General features: G+C 43.6%; 1 protein-coding gene across 4 annotated transcripts in view; it reads left to right on the top strand.

Moving 5' to 3' along the window:
* Positions 1 to 24,693, top strand: part of TSPAN18 (tetraspanin 18) — a 99,537-nt gene that overhangs the window by 20,956 nt on the left and 53,888 nt on the right. Inside the window, exon 1 of one of the 4 annotated variants that reach the window (XM_042880968.1) lies at positions 646 to 708. The exons of the other annotated variants lie outside the window; for them this stretch is intronic. The gene's annotated coding sequence lies outside the window, so the exon portion shown is untranslated. Of the gene's footprint in view, positions 1 to 645; positions 709 to 24,693 lie in introns of those variants that run through there. 4 annotated transcript variants of the gene reach the window in all.

Here is a 24,693-nt window from a genome sequence, read left to right on the forward strand (position 1 = left end):
GTCCCGCATGCATAGTTTGGGGGCAGCTTGGTTTCTTTTCTGATAAGCCTGTGCCTCTTGTGGCAGTGCTGTGCACGCTCCTCTTAAACTGTAATCATAATCCTCTTTACAGCAGGCGCTGCTATCCCCACAGGAGGCATTAGCAATATCACAAAGTGCGGAGACTTCATTGTTTTCCCCTAATCTGTGAAGGGAGTTGAGACAAGACAGAGGAAACTTTAACCTATTCTGTGCCTCGGTGGTAAATAATTATTTTTCTACCAGCTGGAAGAATGGAGGAAGCCTCTTAGTATAGATAAAATAAGTGCAAGGCTCACAGGCTTATCTTGTTCTGTGGAATTCAGGAAAGGACACGTCCTTGAATTCGCCTATCTCACATGCCCCGTTTTTTGTGTTTGGGAGAAATGAGTCTATTAAAGCTGCCCTAAGTGACTGCTGGATGGAAGGCACCTCTTGCCAGGAAACGCTGTAGCTGCGCTTTTGTTTGAGGACCCTGAACAAAAGGCTTTGGATGCTTAATAATGTGCAAATTTGGGTGGGTGGGAAGTAGAGAAGGTTAATAGGGCAGACTGACAGAGGAGGAGCTGAGCTTGGGAGAGGAGGAGAGGAATGCTGAGGACATGGCAGCACGCACGGGGAGGTAGAACAGGAGCAGCAGCCCCTTTTTGTCATGCTAAAGTTCATGTGGTCACCACTGGAAATTTTGGGGTAAGTATAAGCTGTCCTCTGAAATAGTGGGACCTCCAGCCATGGGGTGTGAGAGGCCCCTGTGTGGCTCCACATCAGCTGTGGGTGCGCAAGGCTGCGCTGAGCTCTGCCAAGAGCACATCTGTCATATAGGGAGCTGGCTGTGACTGCGTGTGTGGGTGGGAATTCACTTTGGGTCACTGCTTTACGTTCAACAAACTCCTCTTTGCAAGCTGCCTGCCATAAAATCTGTCGTGTCACGCTTGGCTGTGTGCTGCAGGGCAGGCCTGGGAATGGGGCAGACAGTGAGGGGGCCTGGGAGCTGCTTGCGGTGCGTGATGTCTGTGAAAGTTCTGTAATCAAACCACCACAACAGGAGCAAAGAAACAAAAGCCTCTCAAAACTGGCATGAGACAAAGATCCGGAGAATTTGCTTTTTATTTTTCTCGAGAGCCCCTGGAGATGACTTCTTTCAAGGGAAAAAATGTAGCTTTCAAGGTCGAGCCTTTTTTCCCTCTTTTTCTCCAGGCTTCAAAGGCAGCCGGCTGAGAGCTTCTTAGGAATGTTATATCTATGTGGAGCAACCATAGATTGGAGGAAGGACACTTCTTCCTCTTCCAGGTGTCCAAAGTTTCTGCCTAAATTACCTTGAAAGTGCAGTAAACAAGACCAGACCTCAGTGAGCATGGTTGGCACGACACAGCAGAGGGCTGGAAGCTGGCAGTGGGGAGTGGTGTTATGCAGGGGAATTCAGTTGTGATGCGAGCTTTATTTTCCTGGTACCTTAATAGAAAACCTTTTAATGTCTGTGCCTTGAAATAAAGTTGATTCTGAAATTGAAATTGAAGAAATTGACTGAAATGTAAACTTGTAATGCCTGCCTGCCCAGCCTCGAACTCTTAGCTTTGGCTACTTCAGTCGCTGCTGACACACGCTCTTTTTTTCTTTTTATTGGACTGCTTATCCTTTTTCCTTTTAATTTTAATCTGTGTGTATCAAACAGTGAAATCAACCAGTTTTGCTTCCTGACTTTAACGTCAAACTATTGTTCCTTCCTTGTGTTATCCAAACGTTGCTGGCAGTGAAGGGGCTTTGGATTGGGCACCTGACATGCTGCAGATAGAGGACAGAGCAGTTTGGAACAGGGGTTAGAACTTTGGAACTAGTTTAACACAGTTCCACTGGTAATGGGTGCAGATTTCTTGCTGATTGTGGTAGAAAGCTGATGTGTAGCACTGTCGAGAGCATTTGGAAATCTCTGCAGTAGAACCTATGGACACAATCTGGTTTCAAGCAGTCATTCATAACTGCCTCTTTACATCTCAAAAGTGTAACTCAACTGCAAATGGCTTTCACACCAATTATTTCACTCTTCCTTTTGAGTTGTTTATCCCATTTGCCCTGTGCAGCTAAAACTCAGTTTGTGCTGAAGCTGCTGTTTCCTCTGCGTTTGCCATACTGGGGACAAGGTGTGAGACGTGAGATTTGTTGCATGGGTACCCAGGCTGGCAGTGACAGTTGTCTCACTGCAGATTGGGTGAGTGTAGTTCATTTTGTGTGTTTTTTCTTTTCAACTAGGCTTCTTAAATGAAGAAGAGCAATATTTAAGCTTCTGAGTAAATAAGCAGAGCACCCTGGCTTCATCAGCCCAAATATTTACTCTAGGCATTGAATATCTGGGCAGGGTAATTTTGATGCTAAAACTCATGCGCCGAGAATGCTGTAGATTGACTAATCCTGCAAAATTCCAGAAATCCCTGTCTGTGTAAATAAACTTCCTATGTGAAGGATTATAGCTAAATAAATGCCATGGATTCAGATCAGCAGGGCAGAAGTGTAGAAGTTGTGTCTTGTGTCTGCTTGCTTCTGTATTTATTTATTTTCAATAAGGATATTCATCTTAGCCTAAATAGATGTATGAAGAAAACTGCATACACTGAAGCAGAGTGCTGTTGTATATTTCGGAGAGGAAATTTACCACTCTGCCTTTTTGTTAGCAACTTTTCTTTTTCAGATTTGTCAGCTTGATTTGCCTGGTCTGGGATTTTTTTTTTTAATTCTTTTTTTTTTTTTTTTTTTTTTTTTTTGGGGGGGGATTGGGGCATGGGGTTGAGGGGATGACATTTCTGGTGAATGTGTTCTGGAGGTCGTTTTCTCCTGCTTGTAATTGGCCAACATAAAGAGTTGATGAAATTGCTTTGTTGAAGATCCAAACATTGTAGCCCAGTTGCTGAAGATCCGTCTCCTCATGCTCCAGTTGCTGAGCTGAGCTCTCAGCGTCTGGAATTGCAGCAGTAATGTTGGCACCTCTGGAAGACTGATCCATTGTGTTTCCTGCAGGGAGGCCCCATTGTAAACCCGTTGGTGTGGGTATGGTGTAAGCAACCTCCTGAGCCATTTGGCTTCTCTCCTATTACTATATTAATCATCTGTTCTTTGTGAGACTTGTTTCAAGTACAGACTTATCTGGGATCCTTATCTCAGGGGTGTTCTGTTAGTACCCCTTGATGTTGCCATCTCTGTTATTTGAGATGGTTCCAGAGATGAGAAGGCTGTAAACACCTGGGGGAGAGGGATTAGTGTCCCTGTTGTAAAGGGAGTAACAAAGAAAAAGAGCGTAAAATTAGAGATATAAAATCAAAACTGTCTCCAGAGAACCTCCCAGCAGTGTTGTTCACTGAGTTCATGGAAAGCAAATGTGTGTTCTGCCATCTGAGAGTTTTGAGAATTATATGTAAAAATAACACAGGAGAACATGTGGCTAGAGGGATTTGTATTTTGCAGGCAGAGAAAGATCCCAGCCATTCTTACTCACTCCTTCCTACTTGTGAGGTAGAAAACTAGAAGAAACAATTGCCTGACTGAAGTTTCAAGAAGGTGTCTAGTCAGAAACTTGTGCCATGCGTGGCCACTTTGTCCTGGTAGATGATGCTCCCTGCTTGAAAGGGACCAGCAGGGGAGGAATTTAACTTATTTTACTTGCCAGCGTGCTCTGTAGGCAAACTTCCCTTCTATCCCATGTTGCATTAGTCAGTGCTTCTAACACTCAGTCTGAGGAAGAATCACTGCAGCTAGGCAGCTAATCTCATTTCTGTCCTGAGGTAAGATTGTTATCGGAGTAATTGTCTGTTTTCTCCCTCTCCTGTGTCTAATCAGTGTGGATTGTGCCAGTACCTCCTGGAGCAGAGCAACTCAGATGCTGATTGCCCTCAAAAGAAAGAAAATGCTCAGTGTATATTGAACATAAACTTAGTTTTGTTAGATGTTCATGGAGAAAATTGTCTGGAAATAACTTGCTCAGACATGTCTTGCCTATTTCACAGTAATATATTTTGTTCTGGTTTAGATTTTTAAGCTAAGGCAGGCAAGTTCATGTAGTGCATGCTGCGGTGAGGCTTTCAAAAGACAGTGCTGCTCACCAGGGAAGCTGGTACTTTCCCAAGCCCTGGGATAGAGCAAGTTCATGTCTGCGGAGAATGCATACTCTTAGATGTTGGTGTTTTGGACAACAAATAATTCTGAACAATTAGTATTTTTTTTTCCTTATTTCAAAGCAAATTATGGTGGTGGGTGGATTTTGCTGGTGGGGATGAAGGAGGCTCAAAGATATTAATTTTTCATGTATCTTTCAAGTTGGGACTAGAGTTTGTCTCTTGATGTGTCAACCCAAGGAAGCCCACTGTTTGGTCTCCTTTTAGTCATGTACAAACCATGCATAATGAAGCACTTTGGTAAGATACAGAAGTGCTATGTGCTCCCCCTGCTTTGTGGATGAGAAAGCTGAGACACAGAGGCACCACGGACTGCCATGGGAATTGCCAAGGCAGAACTGCATGCAGCGAGATCAGGAATTCTGCACCAGAGCCAGCAAAGCTAGCAGCAGCAGCAACTCCTGATCCCATGTCGAGGCTGCCATGTCTCAGCTCCAAAACCAGCCCAGTGCAGAAAGCAAAACGTGTTTTGTGTCCATGTTGCAGTTACAGAGATGATGTCTGTCTCAATCAACCCTGTACCTCTGGATAGCTTAACGAAGCTCTGTAGCTTTTGTGTGACACCTGCAGCAAGCTTTAAGGGAAAGAGTGTAACACTGAAGAGAATGCTCGTAGCTGCTGACTTGTATGCCTAATGTGTGAGAGCCACTGAGACTCAATCCATTCAATCAGGTTAAAAAGGGTGAATGAAAAGGACGCTTTCAGGTACATGCGGATGTCATCTTGGTACCTTGAAATAAATCTGTATGGCCGCAGCTGCCTCAAACCTAACGTGTGCTTCTCAAGCGTACTGTGAGTACTCTCTGAAACTTTCACAGTGTAGTTTTGCTGTTTCCATTAGACCTAAAATCATTAATTGCAATTGTACCTTCATGGTTGCAGTGCCTCTTATAGAAGGAACCATAACCACTTTACATTTGCTGGATGACTTGACTGTTATTGCTCTCCTCTTTACAAAATGAGAAACAGAAATACACAGAGAGGGGAAGAGAAGTGTAAAGGTATATGGAAGCTATTTTTACTCTTGACTGTGCCTCACGGAGGAGATGGTAGAACTGATGTTTACAAATCTGCTTTTGGAACTGAAATCATGCAGCTGCATCTGGCTGGCTAATAAACAGAGCCGCAGGTAGGTAGGCTGCAGCATTCACTTATCTGCAGATGTGAGTGTCCAGCAGTAGAGCTTGGGGTCCAGCAGACTCCTTGGTATGGATTATGCCTCATACATAGGGATGTAATGCTGCCCCACCAGCCCTGTCTCCACCTTGTGTGGCTTTGTGTGGCTTTTTTTGAGGTTTGGTTTCTCTTTTCCATTTGAAGTATATTTTTGTCAGTCTTTGGTCCTTTAATAGGCCCCTGTGTTATGGGGCATTATGGCTATACGTATATTAAATGTGCTCTGTTATCTGAGTTAAGTTCACTCTTTGTGAGCAATTCATATTTCAGAACCTTGTCTCCAGCTGTTTTTTCTGTAATGACACTGAGGCCAGTGCTGTAACTCACTTTGCTGCTTCTGCTGGTATAGCACTTCTGAGCCATCCCTGGTTGCAGTGCTGATGGTGAAACTGTACATTAAGGAGCTGTTGGCTGATTTACGGAAAACATGCTTTTGGAGGCTAGGAGCAGCCTATTCTTCCTCTGGCAGCTGCAGTCCCTGCCAGCTCTCCTTCCCCAGTGTTAGATCTGTGTTGCCCCCAGCACATGATACCCTCATGGGTTTGCTCCCTTGTCTAATGTGGCTCATGGCTGCACCCACCCTGTTTAATGCTACCCTCCGGGCTGTCACCCATGGTACTGTGGCTTTGATGCTATTTTGAAGCTGTAACTTAAATATCCCTATAATAGTCCCTGCATGTTCTTCCTAGGACGTACCTACTTATTTGCACAGTGGTGAATCACAGTTACTCCTTAAAAAAAATTACCCTTTAAGTCTGAATCCTGTCCTGGTCTAACCTCCCTTTGCAGTATCCTGCGCCAAGGAGCTGAGGAGCTTTTTAGGTGCTCTGCGTGGGATGGTGGGATGCTGAATGCTTGGGTTCATTACCAACAAGAGCAGGACCCTATAAACTGAGCATTCTCTGGTAAGGGGGGCCTACTGTGTAAATTTATGAAAGTGTACCATTAATCCAAGCATGAGTGAAGTAAGCGTAGCACGAGCTTATCTCAAGTTACTATTACTGTTTCTGCCAGCTACCATAAAAAGCTTTTCTAGACTCTATTAGCAAGTGAACAGAAGGGATGTCACAGAGTTGTCAGCTTGATCTCACCACGTCAGGAGTACATGACAGGACTGTGGCATTCCTGTACCCAAGTTGTAAGTGTGGGTCTCTCCCACGCATTCTCTGGCTGCAAAGCACTTCTTTCAGTAGCAGCTGGAGCTGTTAAAAATAATTGAGTATTGGCCATAAACTAGTTCTGCTCAGCCATAGCAATGGCCACGCATAGTGCAAATGGAGGTGATCAGTCTTGTTAAAAGATAATTTTAAGACAGATTGTGCGGAGAGGTTTATCGGCAAGGCCGAGAAGTAAGCCTTGCGCAAAGCACAGTGGCACGTAGCAGTAAGTTGTAGATACTTACTGCTTGTAACTTAGTGATACTTACTGGTAACTTGTAACTTAGGCGTGTTGTCAGAAGACTTTCCTCATGTTGCAGGGCTTCAGTTATCTATGACAGTGGTCTTTATTCAGTTGGATTAATCTACAGAAACTCTGTACAAAGTATGGACACGTTTACATATATACACCGTTTAAATTAAGATGCCAGCTTGTAGCCTGGTGGAGGAAATCCAGCTGATCTCAGCCGAGCCAAGAAAGGTATCAGCCTACTTTTGAAAGAGAACTTAAATAGAAATGACTTAGGGCATATGGAGATGTCCATTGTGATAATTGCCTCTTGCATACAAATGTAAAAATAAGGAGAAAGCAGAGAGCTTTTTAACTGCAAGGAGAAATCAACAGCACATGAGAGAGAGCAGTGAATAGGAAGCTGTTCAGGTGATCTGGAGGTCCAGGATCTCCTTGAAGGAAAGATGTGATCAAGGTTAACTTTCTGGTTACTTTCAGGTGTCAATCCCATTTTAGGATATGGATGGCTTGCTTCTAGCCTTGTTTCTAATCAAATGTATAATATTTTGTATATTTCCATCTGGGTCATGCCTTTGGGAATTTCTCAGATGACAGATCCCAGAGAATCTTCCTTTTCTCTACTGAAAGTTATGAAGAGACCTAGTTTGTTCTTCTTCACAAGATTTGTTTTCCTTCTGGTGGTTCAGGTCTATCAGTATAACGCTGGTATTGATGCACAGCAATGCCCATATTTTAAGAACCATAGTTCACAGCTTCCTTATAGTGAAAGTGCTGTCCACTTCCATTCTATTCCAAAAAATATGTGGTAGAGAAAGTCTAGAGAGAGCCCTGTCTTCCTACCTATATGCTTATGCAAGTGGAAGTGTGATGGTGACCGTTATATTTAGGACTGGTGCTTTCCTAGCCCTGTGAATTCACCGTTGTGACCCAGAAGCTCCCCAAGAAGCTTCCAGTGAAGGCCCTGGTCAACAGATCACTCCTGCAGTTTTGCTGTGGTGTATCTTCAGCTCTCATGGCATTTGATGAGATTGGTACCTGAACAAGGGCTGTGGTCACCCCATTCAGTAATAAAGACTGACAGCTAGCTGGCTTCCTGATGGCTTTTTCGCTTTGTATTTGCTGCCACTTCTATCATTAACAGCACTAAAGTGGCATGGGGTGAAAATCAGCACTAATTTGGGAGCTTGATTGCCTCCGTAATAAGCTTCTGTGTTATTCTTTGGCAAGAGCAGCAGCTAATATAAATTTTTTGCTGTCAGTTCTGGATGGGCCGTGTAACAGCATCAAAGTTAATCCCTCAAAATTGTGTTCCCTTGTAAATCTCTCTTCACGGATGAAGTGGGTGCAATTAGGCAGAGAGGTCCAGAAGTGTTGGAACAAAATAAAAAATAATTAAGGCTCTGAAGGACAAAAGCAGTCTGCCTGTGCATCACAGAATGATGCAGTATCTTCTTGCCAGTCAGCTCCAGAGAACACTCATTGCTCACAGTGTTCCTGGGACTTGTTTGGCAGTCACAGTATATTCTGAGCTGACCACACTGAAGTTCATCTTTTTGTATGCACAAGGCAGGGGGTCTTAGGAGTTACTTGAAGCTGCTTGTATCAGTTCTCTCTCATTTCTTTACTTTCAAGTACACACAGAATATTTAATATCGTTATTCCTGCCTGAGCCCTGGGAAATCAGAAGAAGATCATCAAGAGTCTGGTGATAGGTTAACAAAATCCCCAGCATATTTAATTAGAGATTATTCTTTTGATGTTTGGGTTTATTTTGATGCTTGTTTTTTATCAGGTTACTCTTGGGTAGCCTTCTGTATACTGAACAACTTCCCTGCTTTCATGAATGTCAAAGGATTGTCAAGGTTTGAATGTACTAGCGTGATTAAATTACTTTCATTGTTAAGTTTTAATGCTAATGTTTTGGTGGATAGGGTAGAGAAAGTGGAAATACTACCTCTGTTGTGACAGTGAGGACTGTAGGATGGCTGACTTTCTGTGCTCGTCTTGTAGCCCAGCTTAATACAGAGCCTGTTGGGAGTCCATGCTTGTCTCCATCTATATGGGGATGATAGCAAGTAACTCAGTTCCTGTTGCCCCCTTGGTGCAAACCCTAACAATATATGAAAATGAGATGCATTGCTATTCTCATAGAACACAAACTATCCTTTCAACCTCGCTCTCTGTCTTTCTCTTGGGAAGCTGAACAAGTGTTACGAAGTCTACCCTAAGAACCTTCCCTGAGGTGCAGCTTATGCAGTCAGGAGGCAGACTAGGCGCTGAGCCAGAGGAGTAGGAAAGCGAAGGCTAAGAATATGCACTGATGTTGGGTTTTCTTGGTGTGACCAAGAGGATGCTTTTGTCCATGTATACAAGAACTGGAATAAATCACTAAGTGGATTTTAACTACAATGGTAGTTTTGGTCTGTTTTTTGAACTTAGAGATGCTGCATTGTGTTCTTTGTACATCTTGTTTTGAAACGTGTGACTAACCAGCAGCAAGAGCCTATGTGTGCTGGAGTCTGCAGGACTGGAATCCTTGGCAAGCTTGAAAACAATGAGTTATAGTTGATAACTGATGCTGAGGTATGTACAGTGTTAACCACGGGAATCACAGGAGTGGTTTGCTTCCTCCTGATGTACCAGAGCTGCTCGTGGTGTACTCAAGGCTGCTGCTTGGGTTGGCAGAGAGAATTCAGCTTTGCTGCACACCAAATGGAGTGGTGAATAGCTGCCGTATGCAGAATCCATCATCTCTTGTGAGAGATGGGGTTGTGAAGTAGCTGACTTCTGAAAAAAAGCTTTCTGCAGATAGTTTTTCCCACCCAACAACAAAGGTCTTGTTTGGGAATGCTTTTTGGCTGTGGTCCTTGTGACCCCCCTGGGAAATGCACTGTGCATTTGCTTGCACTCACCAAAGGAAAAAGCGAAAGTAACACAGCTGTAGTGATTTACTACAAAGTTTTGAGGCTAATTGCTTCATATGTTTAATTAATAACTGACACATTCTGTCCCTCAAAGAGCTTGGAAAACTTCCATCTGGACCCCTGGTGATTACAGCCTGGAAGCCATCCCTGTAATTAAGGAGTGGGCTATAGGAGGCCTGTTCCCATTAAAGGCAATTACTGTGCCTGCTACTTTTCTTCTTCCTTTCTTACAAAATCATGGAGGAAAGAGGGCTCAGAGGCTAATCGGACAGAAAACCTTGACTAAAGAGGTGCTTTGTGTTGTCCTGTGGCAGAATGATGGGGTTATGTTTTGGTGCCAGCACTTTCAGAAAGCAGTCAGGAGGCAGGTTTTCCAAAAAGCCAAACGTCTTGCACCAAATAGAAACATTTGTTGGTATTAATCAACAGTTCAAGGAGCAGATTTTTGCAAAGAAGTGGGCAACTGAATGTTTTTGCTGTTATTTATTTCTCTCTCTTGCTCACAAGTTGAAACTTTGGCAGGCTTTGACAGCTGCTCGTCTGCAGAGCTGGGCTGCTCGGCAGCCCCTGGAGCAGGGGATGCTGTGTCTTTAAGCCTTCCGTACAGTGCTGAAATGTTATGACAGAGCATCTCACAGGGGGATGCGGTTCCCATGGCAACCCCACACTGTAAGATAAGCAAACTGGATTTTTTTTTTTCTGAGAGGTTCAAGAGCAAGGAAGGAATGAGGAGATCTGTCAGCGGGCGAGACTTGAAAAGAGGAAACCATGTCCATTAATCCAGCAGCCCTGGCTGTTTTGTGTTTTAATTAGTGAATGTTGTTACGGCAGACAGCATGGGCGCCTCACCCTGTTGTGGGTTTTTGAGGGCTTTTTTGTTTGTTTCCCTTTTTACAGCCCCAATTAAAAAAAAAAAAAAAAAAAGGTTTTAATAAAAGCTTTACTAAGCTTTACTAACACATTGAGTGAAGGTCCGAAATAACAAAGCCTCAGGATCTCTGTTCCAGAGCTTATATCCCAAGCCAGGAATGAGAAAAGCTTTCTGTTAGGAATGAATCTGCTGTTCTCAAATTGGGTGCACCTCTTTGGTGTACTTTGCCTTGCCACTGATGCTTAGCAGAATGGAAATCTGCCTTACCCTGCTACTTCCACAACCGTGGCAGCGGGAAGCAAAGCAATGAAGTTACCTCAGCCTTGTCCTCCCCAGCCTACCCAGATGCATTACGTCTTGCAGAGCTATCCTGCCTTCCTCTGCCGAGGGCAATGGATACCTTTAGGTTCAGCAGTGAGCCCTTGGATGAGAACCTCTGCTCTGCCCAAATGCCCCACTTCTGAGAGGCAGGGCAGTGAGCGGGCACCTCCCACTGAGCTAAGCAGAATCTCAGCACACAGGATATCTGCTGTAGCAGTCAGTGCACCAACTGGGTAGGGAACCACACTGGTCTGGTGAGCGCGCTGCGTGTAGGAGTTTGTTGTGGAAAATATTTTGACAGCCTTCATTATTTTAAAGCTTTTCTATGTCACCAGACAATTAGAGCTAAAGTAAGTATTGTCCCAGCAGTGGTCTTGCCTGCTCAGTTCTCTGTCCATCTTTCATGGAGTACTGCTTGCTTCTTGAAGGGAATTAAAGCCCACTGTAAATCTAACGGTGGAATGAAAGGAAATCATTCTAGTCCTATGAGAAATGAATATATGAAGTTCTTGACTATTTTACTAGAAGTAGCAATGTCTCAGCCTGTGTTTCAGGGGTTGGTGCTTACAAGGAATTCTTGTCTTCTCTACCACTGCCATCTTCAATACCCTTTCACCAAAATATATCTGTATATGTTCTTGCCAAACTAAGGTGCAAAGACCAAATGTGGTATGGGGATGTATTCCTCTGCTGGTTTGAATTTTCTCCACAGTGTATGAGATGGAAAACTAATATCCTGTTCCTGTGACTAAGGACAAGAACTTTTCAAGGACAGAGGGAGGTATGTGTCCGTTTCACTCTCTAGCTACACACCCTTCAAATACTACACTTGTTTGTCTTTATCCTACTGTTTCCTCATATTCTGCTTGGCCATTAGCTTCGCTGGGGTTTTCATGAGATCCCCAAAGAGGGAGGTGAATGTAGCAGATAGGAGAGAGTTGTTGCTCTATATCATGTATGCATAAGGAGAGTTGGAGGATTCCCCTTCCCTACATTTTTCTCAATGGCTGTTCTCTGCTGTTTCTCTCTTTCCCTCTACCTAAGACAAAGGAGGTGCCTTTAAATTGAATAAGCCAGGTGATATCAGCATTTAGCTAAGCAACCTGTTCTTCATGGAACGCTTCTAGTCATCATTCAGGTGTCTTACAAATGGAAGAGATCTACAGAAGGGTTTGAAGGTCAACAGCATCATCTGAGAGTGTTTGTGCTGGAATGTGTCGCTGTCTAGAGGCATGGGGCTTGTGTTCATTCTGTAGCAGTTGTGCTTTCTTATGCTTTTACTGCCTGTAGTTCTGGGATTCTGGAAAAACTGACCAGACAAAGGGAAACTGATGGCTGTGACTCCTGGACAGACGCATTTGTGCATATGGGAACTCTCCCATCAGTCTCCATCAGGACAGCATCCAACTTTTTCCTCCTTCTCCTGAACCCACCTTTCAGTCCAACATTCAGTGCGATTTGCAGTGTAGGAACTTAATCTCCAGGTGGGAAGAAGCAGAAGCAGCACAGAGGGACTGTATAGCCAAGTGACTTAGGAAATCTGTGGGGAAATGGGGCTTAAAAAGAGAGTGTCTGACAGGAGCTGCTCTTTCCCCTAAACCACTGAGCTTTTCCCCTGCACTACAGTGAGCATCAGTGGGAACTAATTCTGCAGGACAGGGGAACACTGTGATACTGAGGTATTCTGTGGTACTGCAGGCTCGCTCTTGCCAGTTGAGATAGTTCCCTCACTGCCTGAGGTTGCTTTACTTAGAAATTCTTTCTAATGAGCCCAAGCTCTTGAGGAAGAATTCAGCAAAACAAATTGCAGATTGAGGAGGGCCAAATGGTTTCATAACCACAGCTCTGGGTTGGAGTGCTTCCTCTGAAAATTGCTTTCTCCCATGGGTGCAATCCAGGTAGCAGGAATAGCTGCTAGCAGAGTGTGGAGTTGGAAGCCAAGGAACTGCTGTAATTTGTGGGAATTCAAGGCAAGGGCAAAATGATGTTTGGTCCCCTGCTGAGTGTGCTATCAAATGCTGTAGCTGACACTTAGACATAGTTTCTTTGAAGACCATTCTTTCTTCTTTTCTCCTCAACTGATGGGTGAATTCAGGGCTTTGGTGGCGATCAGCTTTACTTAATATTTTGATTTAAACTCCCTCCATGTCCTAAGATGATTTTCTGGTCTGTATTTACTAGCACCCTTGTGGTAGGTGAATATCTGACCGGGAAGCCGTTGAGATACAAAATCTCTTTATAGATCAGTAGTAGCAAATGTGAGCCACCCTTCTTTTACCTGCTTACCAGACCAGGGTATTCCTCCTGCATAAGGCCTCAACATGTAAATGCAAATAGCAGAAGAGTTTATTATTGAAGCAACATGCATCAAAGCCATGTTGACTGCAAAACTCTCTGGCCTAGCCTATAGTTGTTGTCTTTTCTGTTATTAAACATCACATGCTGTTGTGCAGCCAGACCAGGAGATTTTTCCAATCCAGAGTTTCATAAATCTGATAGAAATGGTCCTGGCTTTGCAATCCCTGGAACCTTGCATTGCTCTACAACCAAAGTAGGCCACAGCCTCTGCTGTGAATTTCTTTCTTCCTGAATCATAGAATGTCCTAGGTTGAAAAAGACGCCAATGATCATCTAGTTTCAACCCCCTGCCCCAGGCAGGGTTGCCAACCAACCACTAGACCACCCTGCCCAGAGCCACATCCAGCCTGGCCTTCAGTGCCTCCTGGAATGGAGCATCCACAGCTTCCTTGGGCAACCTGTTCCAGTGCGTCGCTGCCCTCTATGTGAAAAACTTCCACCTAATATCTAACCTAAACCTCCCTTTTCTCAGTTTAAAACCATTCCTTTTCATCCTGTCACTATCCACCCTTGTAAGCAGCCATTTCCCTTCCTGTTTATACGTTCCCTTCAAGTACTGGAAGGCTGCAATAAGGTCTCCCCAGAGTCTTCTCTAAGCTAAACAAGCCCAGTTCCCTCAACCTTTCTTCATAGGATAAGTGCTCCAGCAGAGTGCTCCTGGAGCTGTAGGAAGTGAGGAGGCTTCAGCTGGTAGCAAATGACTTCTTGGCCTTGGGCTGGTAGTTTAGAGAAAAAGTAAATCAGCATTTCTCTGTTACAAATGTTTTCTTTTGATTGTTCCAGTTGATGTTACTTGTAGGGGCAAGAAGCTTTCTTCTGAAAGACCAGAAACCAAGACTGCATTTTCATTTTCTTTTAACCTGTAAAAGGCCATAAAGGTTTTTGAAGAGAACTAGCTTTCTGAAAAGAAAAAAAAGAAAAAAAAAAAAAAAAAAAAAAGCAAAGCATAGCTTTAGAAATTGATCTTGAGTTCCTTGCTGCCAACACCAATCTAGACTCAAGACAAAGGTTTTAAATTTAGTAAAATCCAAAGGCCGTTTTTCCTCTGAGATCTGCTCAGCTTGTATTTCTGGTTCTGTGGGAGGTGGGATGAGGCAGAGAGCACGCCTGGCTTTGTGCATACTCATTGATTACAGTGCTGTAGTGCTCAGCTCCTCCCAGACCTCTAAAATCATTGTAAGTAATTGAGTTAAAGTCAGCATTTATCATCCTTTGTTAGCTTAGATCTAATCGTTCTTTCCAGAATTGTTTGCTGGATTGCTTTCCATGTCTAACCTTATTGGCCCCGTTAGCTCCTTATTCCTGTTTGACAGATTTAATCTCTGTCTTCCCTTCTGCAAAGACAGGCATCCTCAGGGGCTGCTGCTTCATGGTGTGCACCTCACCAGCAAGCGTCCTAGAAACCTGTGGAAGGATGCTTGCAGCTGCTAGAGAATACTTGAAAGGGATTCAGGTTTAATGGGGATGGAAAGTAGGTTTTCTTGTCAGGATGGTTTAGTCGTTCATTCAGTTTTCTGTTGTAGGGACATGAATTTTGCTGCGCTGGAAACAGAAAGTCTGCTAAAGATAACTGGTGTCAGCAGTCAAATTGCTAAGACAAGCCTAGAGCAAAGGCTACATACAGTGCTTTGTGCCTTGTGCAGCCCATGCCATAGTGTCTTGCTTGAGACATTTTCCTCTAGGCTTTTAAAATCACTCTTGGCTCTTGTTCTTTTCTCAGAACACAGTGAACCGTTGTACAGGAAACAGTTCCAGTTTGGTGCCTCAGCTGTACTCCAGGGACCTGGTTTTTCCCTCTCTCGCTCCCAAAACAGAACTGACACCACCAATGCAAATGGAGTCACCAATGCAAAAGGGCAGAGAAGCTGAGGTCAGCAAGAAGAAAATTCAGCCTATGTTCTGCATCATATGCACGTTTAAGGCTATTCTCTCTAGACTTGTGTATCCCTTTCTTTTGGGATTACAAGCACTCTACAGGCACACGCAGAAAGAGCTAATGCCTGCCTCAGTGGGGAGAAGTTTGATTCCCCACACTCCCTGTATGTCTGCAAGCATAATTTTACATAATTTACATTCCAATGCACAGTGCTGTCATTTGCCTCCTTGACTTCTAGCATGCTCAGCACAGCTCAGTCTGCTGAAGGATTTCTTGTTGCCATCAGAGGGAGAGGAAACTGAGTCTTGCCATGCTTTCATTGTGGAGATCTCTGGAGAGCAGCATCCCTTGTGCCGGGCACAGTGTCCTTAAGGGACTAATCTGCAGTGCTGCCTGCTGGGGCTTCAACTTCTTACATGCTTCAGTATGTTCAAAAGAACAGTGTCTTCCCAGATTTCTGATCCTATCCCATCCTAGCATATAAATGTGCGTTTGCAGCTAGAATCCCCCAAGTCTGGAGCACCAGGTGGTCACACTGCAGAGGGGTGCCTGTCTCTGCTTTTGAGGCAATCCCATAAATAACAGCCCCCTTACCAAAGGATAAATCAACATGCTTCAGGCTCATGTGGTTCCCTGTGAGCTGTGCTCAGTCAGCTCCAAATACTCTTTGAACACTATTTTCTTCAAAGCTCCTTTTTGAATAGAGTGATTGGAAAAGTGGGAGAAATTACCGTGGAACAATTTTTTTTCTCTCTCATTTTGGTTGATAAAGTTTGCAATTCAGAATGTTTTGACTGGCTTTGTTTTTAGAAAAGTCACCCAATATAGATGTGCTCTCTCTAGCATGGAAATGGTAAAAGGATGCAGTGCTTTGACAGCAGCCTGCCTGCTGATTGCTGCATGTACCAAGTGTCAGGATGAGACTGATAGCCTTAGAATGTAAATCCACTGAGGCAGGAAGAGTGCTTTCCTTTGCTTTTCCACAGTGTGCATGCACTGTCTGTGCCAAGCCTGAATATTGAGGGACTTACACTGGCAGAGAGAGCAGACTCTTGCCAACCAGTCTGGGGCAAAAGCATTCCTGGTTTTTCAGCTCAGTTTGAGCCAGCAGCATGTGGTTTGTCTGAGCTCCTTTGCCTTTTCTTCCCCGTTACTTTGAGCCCTAGGAAGATGCACTGCTTTTTGTGGAACTTATGTGAAGTAGGTATTTGTTAGTTTAAGACCTGGACGATCTTGGAGCTGCAGTATTTTGGTTTGGTTTTAGTTCTCAGAAGAGCTTTTGGCTAAAAAATATTAGATAAGCTGTGGCCTGGGGGAAAAAAACACAACACATTATCAGTAAAGCTACCAAATAATCTCTCTTCCTCATTCCAACTCTTTGTTTTGAAGAGGATGAAGTGTAACAGGACTTTGACTCTGTAAAACACATGTGCACCCAGAAAAGACAGATCTTTGCAAAGCTTTGCTCCCTGCCTCCGTATGCCTGGATGTTTCTAGCCCAGCTGGGTCCTGTTCATGGCACCAGTGCTGTCCACCTTAATTCAGAGACAGCAGTGATGAGCAGTCTGCCACCTGAGGAACTGACCGCCGTAAGGAAATCCTGATTTCCACCTCTCAATTAGATCTCATTGTGGACTTGTTTGAAAGGCTGTCTGCTACAGTTGGTATCCCTGGGGCCAGACTAGAGCCGGATGCAGAAAGATTAGGGATTCTGCCTAATCCAGCTAGAAACTCTGACAGTACCCAAAAGAAATGAGTCCCTGGCTGCTTTGCAGGCTGTTCCTGGCTTCATGCAGGGATTTGTCCTCTATGCCTGCCGTACAGTACAGAGCTGCAAGTCTGACTTAGTTCAGTGAACAGCTCTGTGTTTCATGGGTGTTTGGGGTCTTGTTTATTATCAGCTGTGCTTTGTTTTGGAACCATGATTGAATCCCAGAAATCTCAGGTTCTGTTTCTATTGGGGAGGGGAGATTTGTAAGCATGCATGTGGTGGCAGGTGGTTTCTGGCAGCATGGTTTTCTTTCGCATGTTTATGATTTTGACCAGGTTTATGGCTGCACTCTGTAAAATCCTCTTCTCATTATGCTAACACGCTTCAGAATTTCAGGCTCTGTCACCTTTTCTTATTATCTCGTATTTCTTTTTCTCCCCTGCCACCTCCTGTGGTCTCTGCTCTTTGCAGAATGAGCCCCGTTGCAGTTGCCTGTGCCAAGTTGCTGCAGGTTACCAATGCAAAACCTGATTTGTAGAACAGCCTGGAGGAGAACAAGCTGCAACAGGAAGGTGGTGGGGATGTTTTTTGGGAGCCTGACTGGGTGATGGTTTCTGCTCCCACCTTGCTGTGATATGTAGAGATTTTATATTTCTTTGGTTGATGGAGGAGGTTGCAGCTCTGAGAGTTTTCCAGCTTGGGCAGAACGGGCTGTGCTTGCAGATCTGTTGGGTGCTGTTTTTTTGTTCTGTTTTGTTTTGTTTTCCAGAAGGAAACACAGGAGAGAGAAAGCACTTACTTTTTATTAAGAATGCAAAATTTAGAGCTTGCCCTTTGGTCTCGTGATGAGGATTTTGTGAGGTTAGAGGTATTTGGGTGCCTATTGATGCTTGGGTTTATGGACTTTTGTTCTAAAGACAGTGAGGATAAAAAGCAGTACTTAGAAACAAATCTTGAAGACCTGAATTTCTTAAGGGAAACAAATTATTCTCTTGCTTGCTTTCTTTCCCTGCTCATCCTGTTTCTGCTGTACTAAGGAGACAAATTAAATTGAGACTAGACCTCTAGAGTTGCAACGTAAGGAAATGAGAAGACCCTCTTTGATCCCAAATGCTTAATCAAGAAACATTTGCTGGCAGCGCCAAATGGGATTTATTTGTCAAGTCCTAGACAGAGGCCAGCAGGGCCTGGAAGCAAACAAAAGGAGGAGGTACAGCACCACAAACTTGGATTCAACGTATTCACTGTTAATCTTTTGCCTACATAAAGTGAAGGTTATTAACCTGACTGCAAAAGGACCTACTGGGGAGTTAAGTGTCACGTGGAGGGGATTATTGCTTTTTGAAAAGAATTCGTGCTGCTGACTGTAACATAATAAATGTATTAGGTGCCTCTTTAGATCTTCCCTAAGTGGCAAAGAGGCATTGATCACCCTGTGTGACGGGGATTGGGGTGCTTGTTTTTGATGTTTTAATACTGACTCAGAAATAAGAGCTTGGAGTTGTTAATGAAAGGAGAACTTGCATTTTATTATTACTCATTTTTCTGCCTTGAAGAGACCAAGAGGGAGTTGGTGCGTGGAGGGGCGAGAAAGAAATCATTAGCATCTTCAGCTTCGCACTGCAGTTTAAGGCGGGGGAGTGAGGCTGGTGGTTTTTCAGCCAAGCGTGTATTTTCCAGGTGAACTCTTTAACTTGATCCCTCCTTTATTTTTATCCTTATTTTTCCTACCAAAAGGCTTTCCACTCGTGGATTTAAAAGGTCTTAGGGTTCAGCAGAAATCAGAAGCTGATTTATTGCACAGGTATCCTTAGTAGGCATTTTGGCCTATGCTGTATGAAAGTTATTCGAAAGTCAATCAATTTTTTTCCTTCCATTTTCCATCTGGAGAGATGTGAGTTCTCATACCTCTGCTCCACTTGCTTCTTGCCCATTTCGTAGCTCTTCACAGCATTCTCAGTGTAAGAACCATTTGCTGATTGTCACCAAATGAATGTCTAGGGGGGACAACTGCAGCATTATTTCCTACTGATCATTTACCTCAGTCTTCGTGTTTTGTTTCTCTTGTCACTCGGTACATAACAGGAAAGCCTTACTGGTGTTGTCAAGAGCAGAGGGCAGATCTGAACGAGGCTGTGCTGTGTCCAGGGAAGAAAGGTGCTGGATGCTGTGGTAGGGCAAAGAGCAAGGGCTAGGGGAGGCCTGTGAGGTGTTTCAGTGTCTTCAGGAGAGATGCGGAGCAGAGATCCTGGCTGCTTATGAGCACTAAACATCTCCTAACGCATGTTGCAGCAGCATGCGCCTCAGCCAGAGCAGTCGAGGTAATTAGTCAGTCTGCCTGCGTTCCTCCTTCAGCCTCAATTAATTATGTGCTCTCTTTAACTTCTTGTCAGAACCGTTCTGTAGTGGTGTTACATGATGTTAACCAGCTGCTACCTGCTGCTTCCATCGATAGTTTATAAATACTGTACAAGGGACTTGAAAGGCCAGCTCGTGAGAGCAAACTCTGCTCCTGCTGCTCTTCTGTTTCCATGAGCACTTGGTCTAAGGAAGGAACGACAAGATGCTGTCTGTGCTGGTAGCAAATACAGCATTTACAGCAGGCAAATGCCTCAGTATGCTTCGAGGAGAGAGCTGCTGTCTCTCGTGTTTATTGACTGAAACGCAAACACAGGTCAGCAATGAGAAATGTGGGTGGTTTCAGCAAAAAGAGCTGTACTGGAATACACACAGCAGTGGCAGTTCCTTGGGCAAAGCTTACAGGGAAAGAAGGTTGTATCTTTTATTAGTCCTGTTGATACTGCTGAGGGAGACGACCTTTTAAACACGCAAGTGTCGTTTCTCATATCTGAAATAGAAGCATGAGCCTTCAAAACTAAATAAATACATGTCAAGAACACTTCTCTGAGTTTAGCAAAGTTATGTTAATGACTTCAACCATCTGTTAGAGAAAATGTAGTTGTGAAGCTGGGATGAGTTAGGATATGTTGGTAGAGAAGTAGTAATAAAGTTGTTTGTCTCTTAAGGATGGCATCAAGTGGCCATTGCAAAGGTCTGTGGGGACCAAGTTTTCATTGCTTGCTTTTGCTTTTTAACAGTTACTTTTTAGAAGATTTAAAGAAAAAGTCTCCTGTAAGGCCTAGAAGCAGTGCTGTACTGGCTCAGCATCCTCTCCACGTGGCAGCTGAACCAGAGCCACTTCAGATTGTTGAACCTTGCACTTAATGTGTAGTATATTTGTGACCAGTCTCCTAACCTTTTCAATTACCTTCCCTCTGAATTGCAAAGACATTAGCCTTGTCTGAATGCTTCCTTATACTACGCAGCTGTGCTAACACAAGTTGTAATTTACCTTCATTACAGCACCTACTGCCAGGTAACCTCATGCGGGCCAGCAGAGGTACAGTCACAGGAAAAAGTATAAAGTAACCATCTGCTTAGGCTGCTGTGCTGCTTTTCTGGAGTTACCAGGTTGCACCTGAGAGCAAGTTCTTCGTCTGGCCTAGTACCTGATCTAAAAGAGGTCCAATTCTGTGACTCCATGAAGAATAACAGTGCCCTCAAATTGGCTGGGAGGAAGGTGGTACCTGCTTCTGCTGCTCTGATTTCTAAGATTTAACAAGTCCCGCAGCTATTACAGATCTCTTAGGGGTTCTTGGAAAATCTCTCTCGCTCTGTGAAGGGATGTGCAGTGTTGTGTTTTTTGGTTGGACAGCAATGACAAATCAGGTACTTTGAGTATTTATGGGCTATAAGAGTTTTGCTGCACGGAGTTAAGACACCATTGCTATTCTGCAGAATGAAATTACGACTTGGTATGACCATCCATGAGAATGAAAGCAAATAATGACATTATTTCATTAAAGTATCGCTTCATTGATGTCACATTTTGCTCAGACTTGGTGAGAGCAAATCAGATTACTTAGCCTTCAAGTTACATCATCTTGCCTCCGTCACTCACTAACTGTTTACACCTTGGGGATCAGCAGAAACAGCTAAAAATATTAACTTATTGCAACTGATTGGTTACAGAATATAATACACAAAATTCCTTTTCAACCCCTGGCATCTTTACTTCTGTGTCTTCATGATGAATCATAAATGCTCTTGTGATAGCGACATGAATAATTTGTAGCAATTGTAAAATATAATTTTCTATGTAAGTTTTTCTGTTGACAAATTGTCTACAAATAGCTTATTGACTTCTCAATTGCATGTGTTATTTGAAATCATTCAGAGATTGTTTCTTGTTTTGCTGGTTGTTTACAAGCAACTACTTTTTATTATTCAGTATTCAAGTGTTCAGCTTCCAGCTGCACAGTTCAGTTTGGATTTTGACAGAGGTCACACAATAATATTTCCTCTCCTTGACTAAATGCATGTAATCCATAGGACCCAGGTTCTTGCACAATTATTTGCATTGAATGACAGAATTCTTATTCTGCAGCCTGTTTTCAGCACTTGTTTAAAAAGAATTGTTTCGGTTTCCACTGATCATCTTGTTTAGAAGGGTATTTATGGAAATACTCATACACAGTGGATATTGTCACAAATGAACAAATTTGCTGTAAAGCTTCAGCTGTTTACTCATCTGTAAATTTAACAGTTCAGCCATCCTCTTACTCTGATATTAATTTTACCATACTTGTTTTTTCTGTATGTGAAAAAAAAACAACTGTATGAACAAGGTCCACCTATGCATCGTTAACAGTTGTAAGCATTTTCTGTGGAAACTGCTTATAGTGACCTCTGTCGTCAGTGCTGGCTGTGTTGTTCCAGTTGGTTTTAAAAGACTTTTCTTCTGCCTTCTTCTTCTTTCTTCTGTGTCCTTAGAACCCATCAGTTCTGTTCAGAGCTGCAGTTCTGTGAGTATAAAACCAGTAAGTATGTATACTCCCATGCTGTCACTGGATGAGGAGGAGCCATTCGTGGAGTAATAGCCTCACACCCTCCTAGCTTTGTCCCATGGCTGCTGCCTCTCTGCCCCTTTCTCCTTTTGTTGTCTCCACCTACCCCCTCTCTGGGGAGAGGGGATCAAAGATCACCTGTTTGGAGATGTTTCAGCCCAAGGACTGTGCTGCAAAGCTATGCAAAAGGACGTGTTTGAAATTCTTTTACATGTTTCTAAAGTTGCAGTGAGAAACATGAACTCTGGCTGCTCAAATATAAGGGAAAATTGCCCATGAAGAACTAAAGTGTCCAAAATATAAAATTTTGTTTCTGTTTCCTGTTACATTTTTGGATCGTTTTGAAAACGTCTCTCTTTCTTTGCACATTCAAAAGACCATAGTGTGAGGCAGTATGTATCTGCCCTCTTTGTATTACGTTTGATGTACACCTTTCTTTGGTCCCTGCAGCTCAGGGTTGTGTTTATTGTAAGCGAATGTTTAGTGTCTGCCTGGAAGAGCTCCTTGTCTGGATTGAATTTTCTGGTTGCGGGACTCTGGAAGTAGCCGTGCAGTGAGAGGGGCCCTGTTGAGCACTGCATACAGGGAGATGCTGTTGAATCTTGTGGCTCCTTTTCGTGAGGGCTTTCTTATTGTGTTGGTAGACAGTTGCTTTGGCAGAACAGAGCTTGGTGAGGAGATGACACCATTTTATTTTCTGTGACTTGGGAGGGATGTCTGATGCTTTGCCCAAATGGGCTGAGGTTGCGTAAGTGTTGAGAAACCTCTAAAGGCTGAAACCAGTCATTACCTCCAGGTAAATGAGGGAGATTTCACAGCCTCTGAATGCTTCACTCTCAGTCCTCATGTGCCAGAAGACATCACACAGCTCCTGGAAATTATTTAGTCCTGGTCCTGGCTTGAGCTGTTTTTAGCCTACTGCATCTTGCTGACTGGTAGCCAGATGACTGAAGTAATCATGGGCTGTAAGCATCAGGTGAACCAAAAAGGAACAAAGTTTTCCTCTCAGAGGAGCTCTCCTCAGCTTACTGCAGCTTAAAACTGCTTTCTGAAAGCCTCTGAACACCTCCATCCGAAACACAGTATGGCTGTAGGAAGCAGAAGCAGGTAGTGTTCTCTTAGCAGCTTGGCCATAACAGTGCTGGGAGCCATATTTTATTCTACAAAGTCCTAACAAATAATTCAGCAGAGGGGCTTTGTGCAGTAGATTCTTTTGTCATGGAGTGGTTTGCAGAGTGCAGTCCCTGCCTCATTAGTCTTCATGCTGCCCGCTGAAGACCCTTATGGAACTGCACACTCAGAAGGTAAGTGCTTGTAAAAGCTCCTGTGGTTGATTGTGAGGCCAGTGGGCTCATTTGCTTCACACTTTTTCTTAGTCTTTTACAACTAGTGTCAGTCTCTACTTTTTTCTCTGTGCCAGTGTTTCTAGTCTGGTACAAAACACTGAAGTACTGAAGTGCCACTTATTGAGATGTTGAAAAAACCTGAAGTTGAAATATAACTTAAAAAGAAAAAAAAAAAAAGGGATAGACGGGAAGGTCAGGCAAAGGTGAGTCCATGTTCATTTTCAAGAAGTACCTCAGCAAGCAGCTCAATAATAGAAAAATACATTGCAAGTCCTGGTTGGGAGAAATAGCCCTTGCAGTAAGCTAAGAGTACATGTAGTCTTGTTGTCAGGAGCAGAGCTTGGAGTCAGAAGTGCTCTGTATTGCACAGGCTGATACAAAGCTGCATTTTGGCATTCCTTACTTGACCAGGCTCTAAGAACAATACAGACCATAAAACTAGTATGATCAGTATGTATTTTATTTTGGAAACCCTTTTAAGGTTGTGGGACAAACTGGCAAGGCAGAAGTCCCACCTTTGTAGTTATGTCTTAAGTTTTGGGAGTGCATGAGATTTTTAGGCTCCATGCTTTCAGAGGGCCAGGTTTTTAAAAACTGTTGAGTGTTTCTTGTCTGAAGATCCTCAGGTAAACAGCTTGAGACGTTTTTATAAATGGAGTTCCCCAAGCCCTAACTGCTTCCATAGCTCTATCTTTCAGAGTGAAGCTTTCCCACATCCATCTCTCTGGGATCTGGTTGTGCTCCTGTTGCAGACACAAGGACGTTTGTCGTCGTTCCCAGTGGAGCTGTAGTTTGCTTGGCTGTCATCCCTCTTGTGTTCAGCAGGCCAGAAGTGTTCCTTCACTAACTGCCTAACAGACCTCTCCAGGAAGAGTATTCTCTGACAGTGTAGTGCTGATGAACCAAAGAGCAGTCTTTCTGCAGCTTTCAGAGGAATGGCTTCCTATTTCTCAAGTTTTCGGACATCTTTTGGGAGCTGAATTTATTCACTGGTGTTGCAAAACCTGAGGAGTGTTTTGTTCTGCCTGTGCCCTGTAAGAGAAACTTGTAAGAGAAACAAGTCTCTTAAAACATAATTTTCTATTTGTATTTTCTGAGAAAAGAAGAAAAGAATGGATGTATCCCTTTACCCCTGATTATAATGGAGTTTTTCCTTTGCTGTTGCTTGTCCCACTGACCCTGTGTATTCTCCATTCCTTGCACTAGTTTTGTGCTGAGTAGCTGCCTTTCTCTCGTGCAGGCAGATTAAACCCTTTTTAGGCCTTTAAGATTTATACTGTTAAGTGTATTTACATTCTGGCTTTTGATTCTTGGCTCTTGGAAACTCCATAGGTAGTTCTTTAAGGCCCAACTTTTCACTGACTGCAGTTTCCTCCCGTGGACAAGCCTATGCCTCAGTGATGGTGTGATTTCTGACCAGGGCAGTTGAATGATACTTCCAAGTGTGCTAAGTGTCTCCACTGCCTTATGTGTTCCTCATAACACAAAGTTAACTTTTATTGTGGTTTATTTGGATGATCGTGTAGGCAGAGCCACCTGAAGTGCTGTGAAGAAGACAGTGTAGAACAGCAGAAGGCTGGGTGCTATGTGATGGTTGGGGTGATGGTCATGTAAG

This window comes from Lagopus leucura, unplaced genomic scaffold (assembly GCF_019238085.1).
Source record: "Lagopus leucura isolate 7727_CA_CO unplaced genomic scaffold, USGS_WTPT01 Super-Scaffold_1, whole genome shotgun sequence".
Taxonomy (NCBI): Eukaryota; Metazoa; Chordata; class Aves; order Galliformes; family Phasianidae; genus Lagopus; species Lagopus leucura.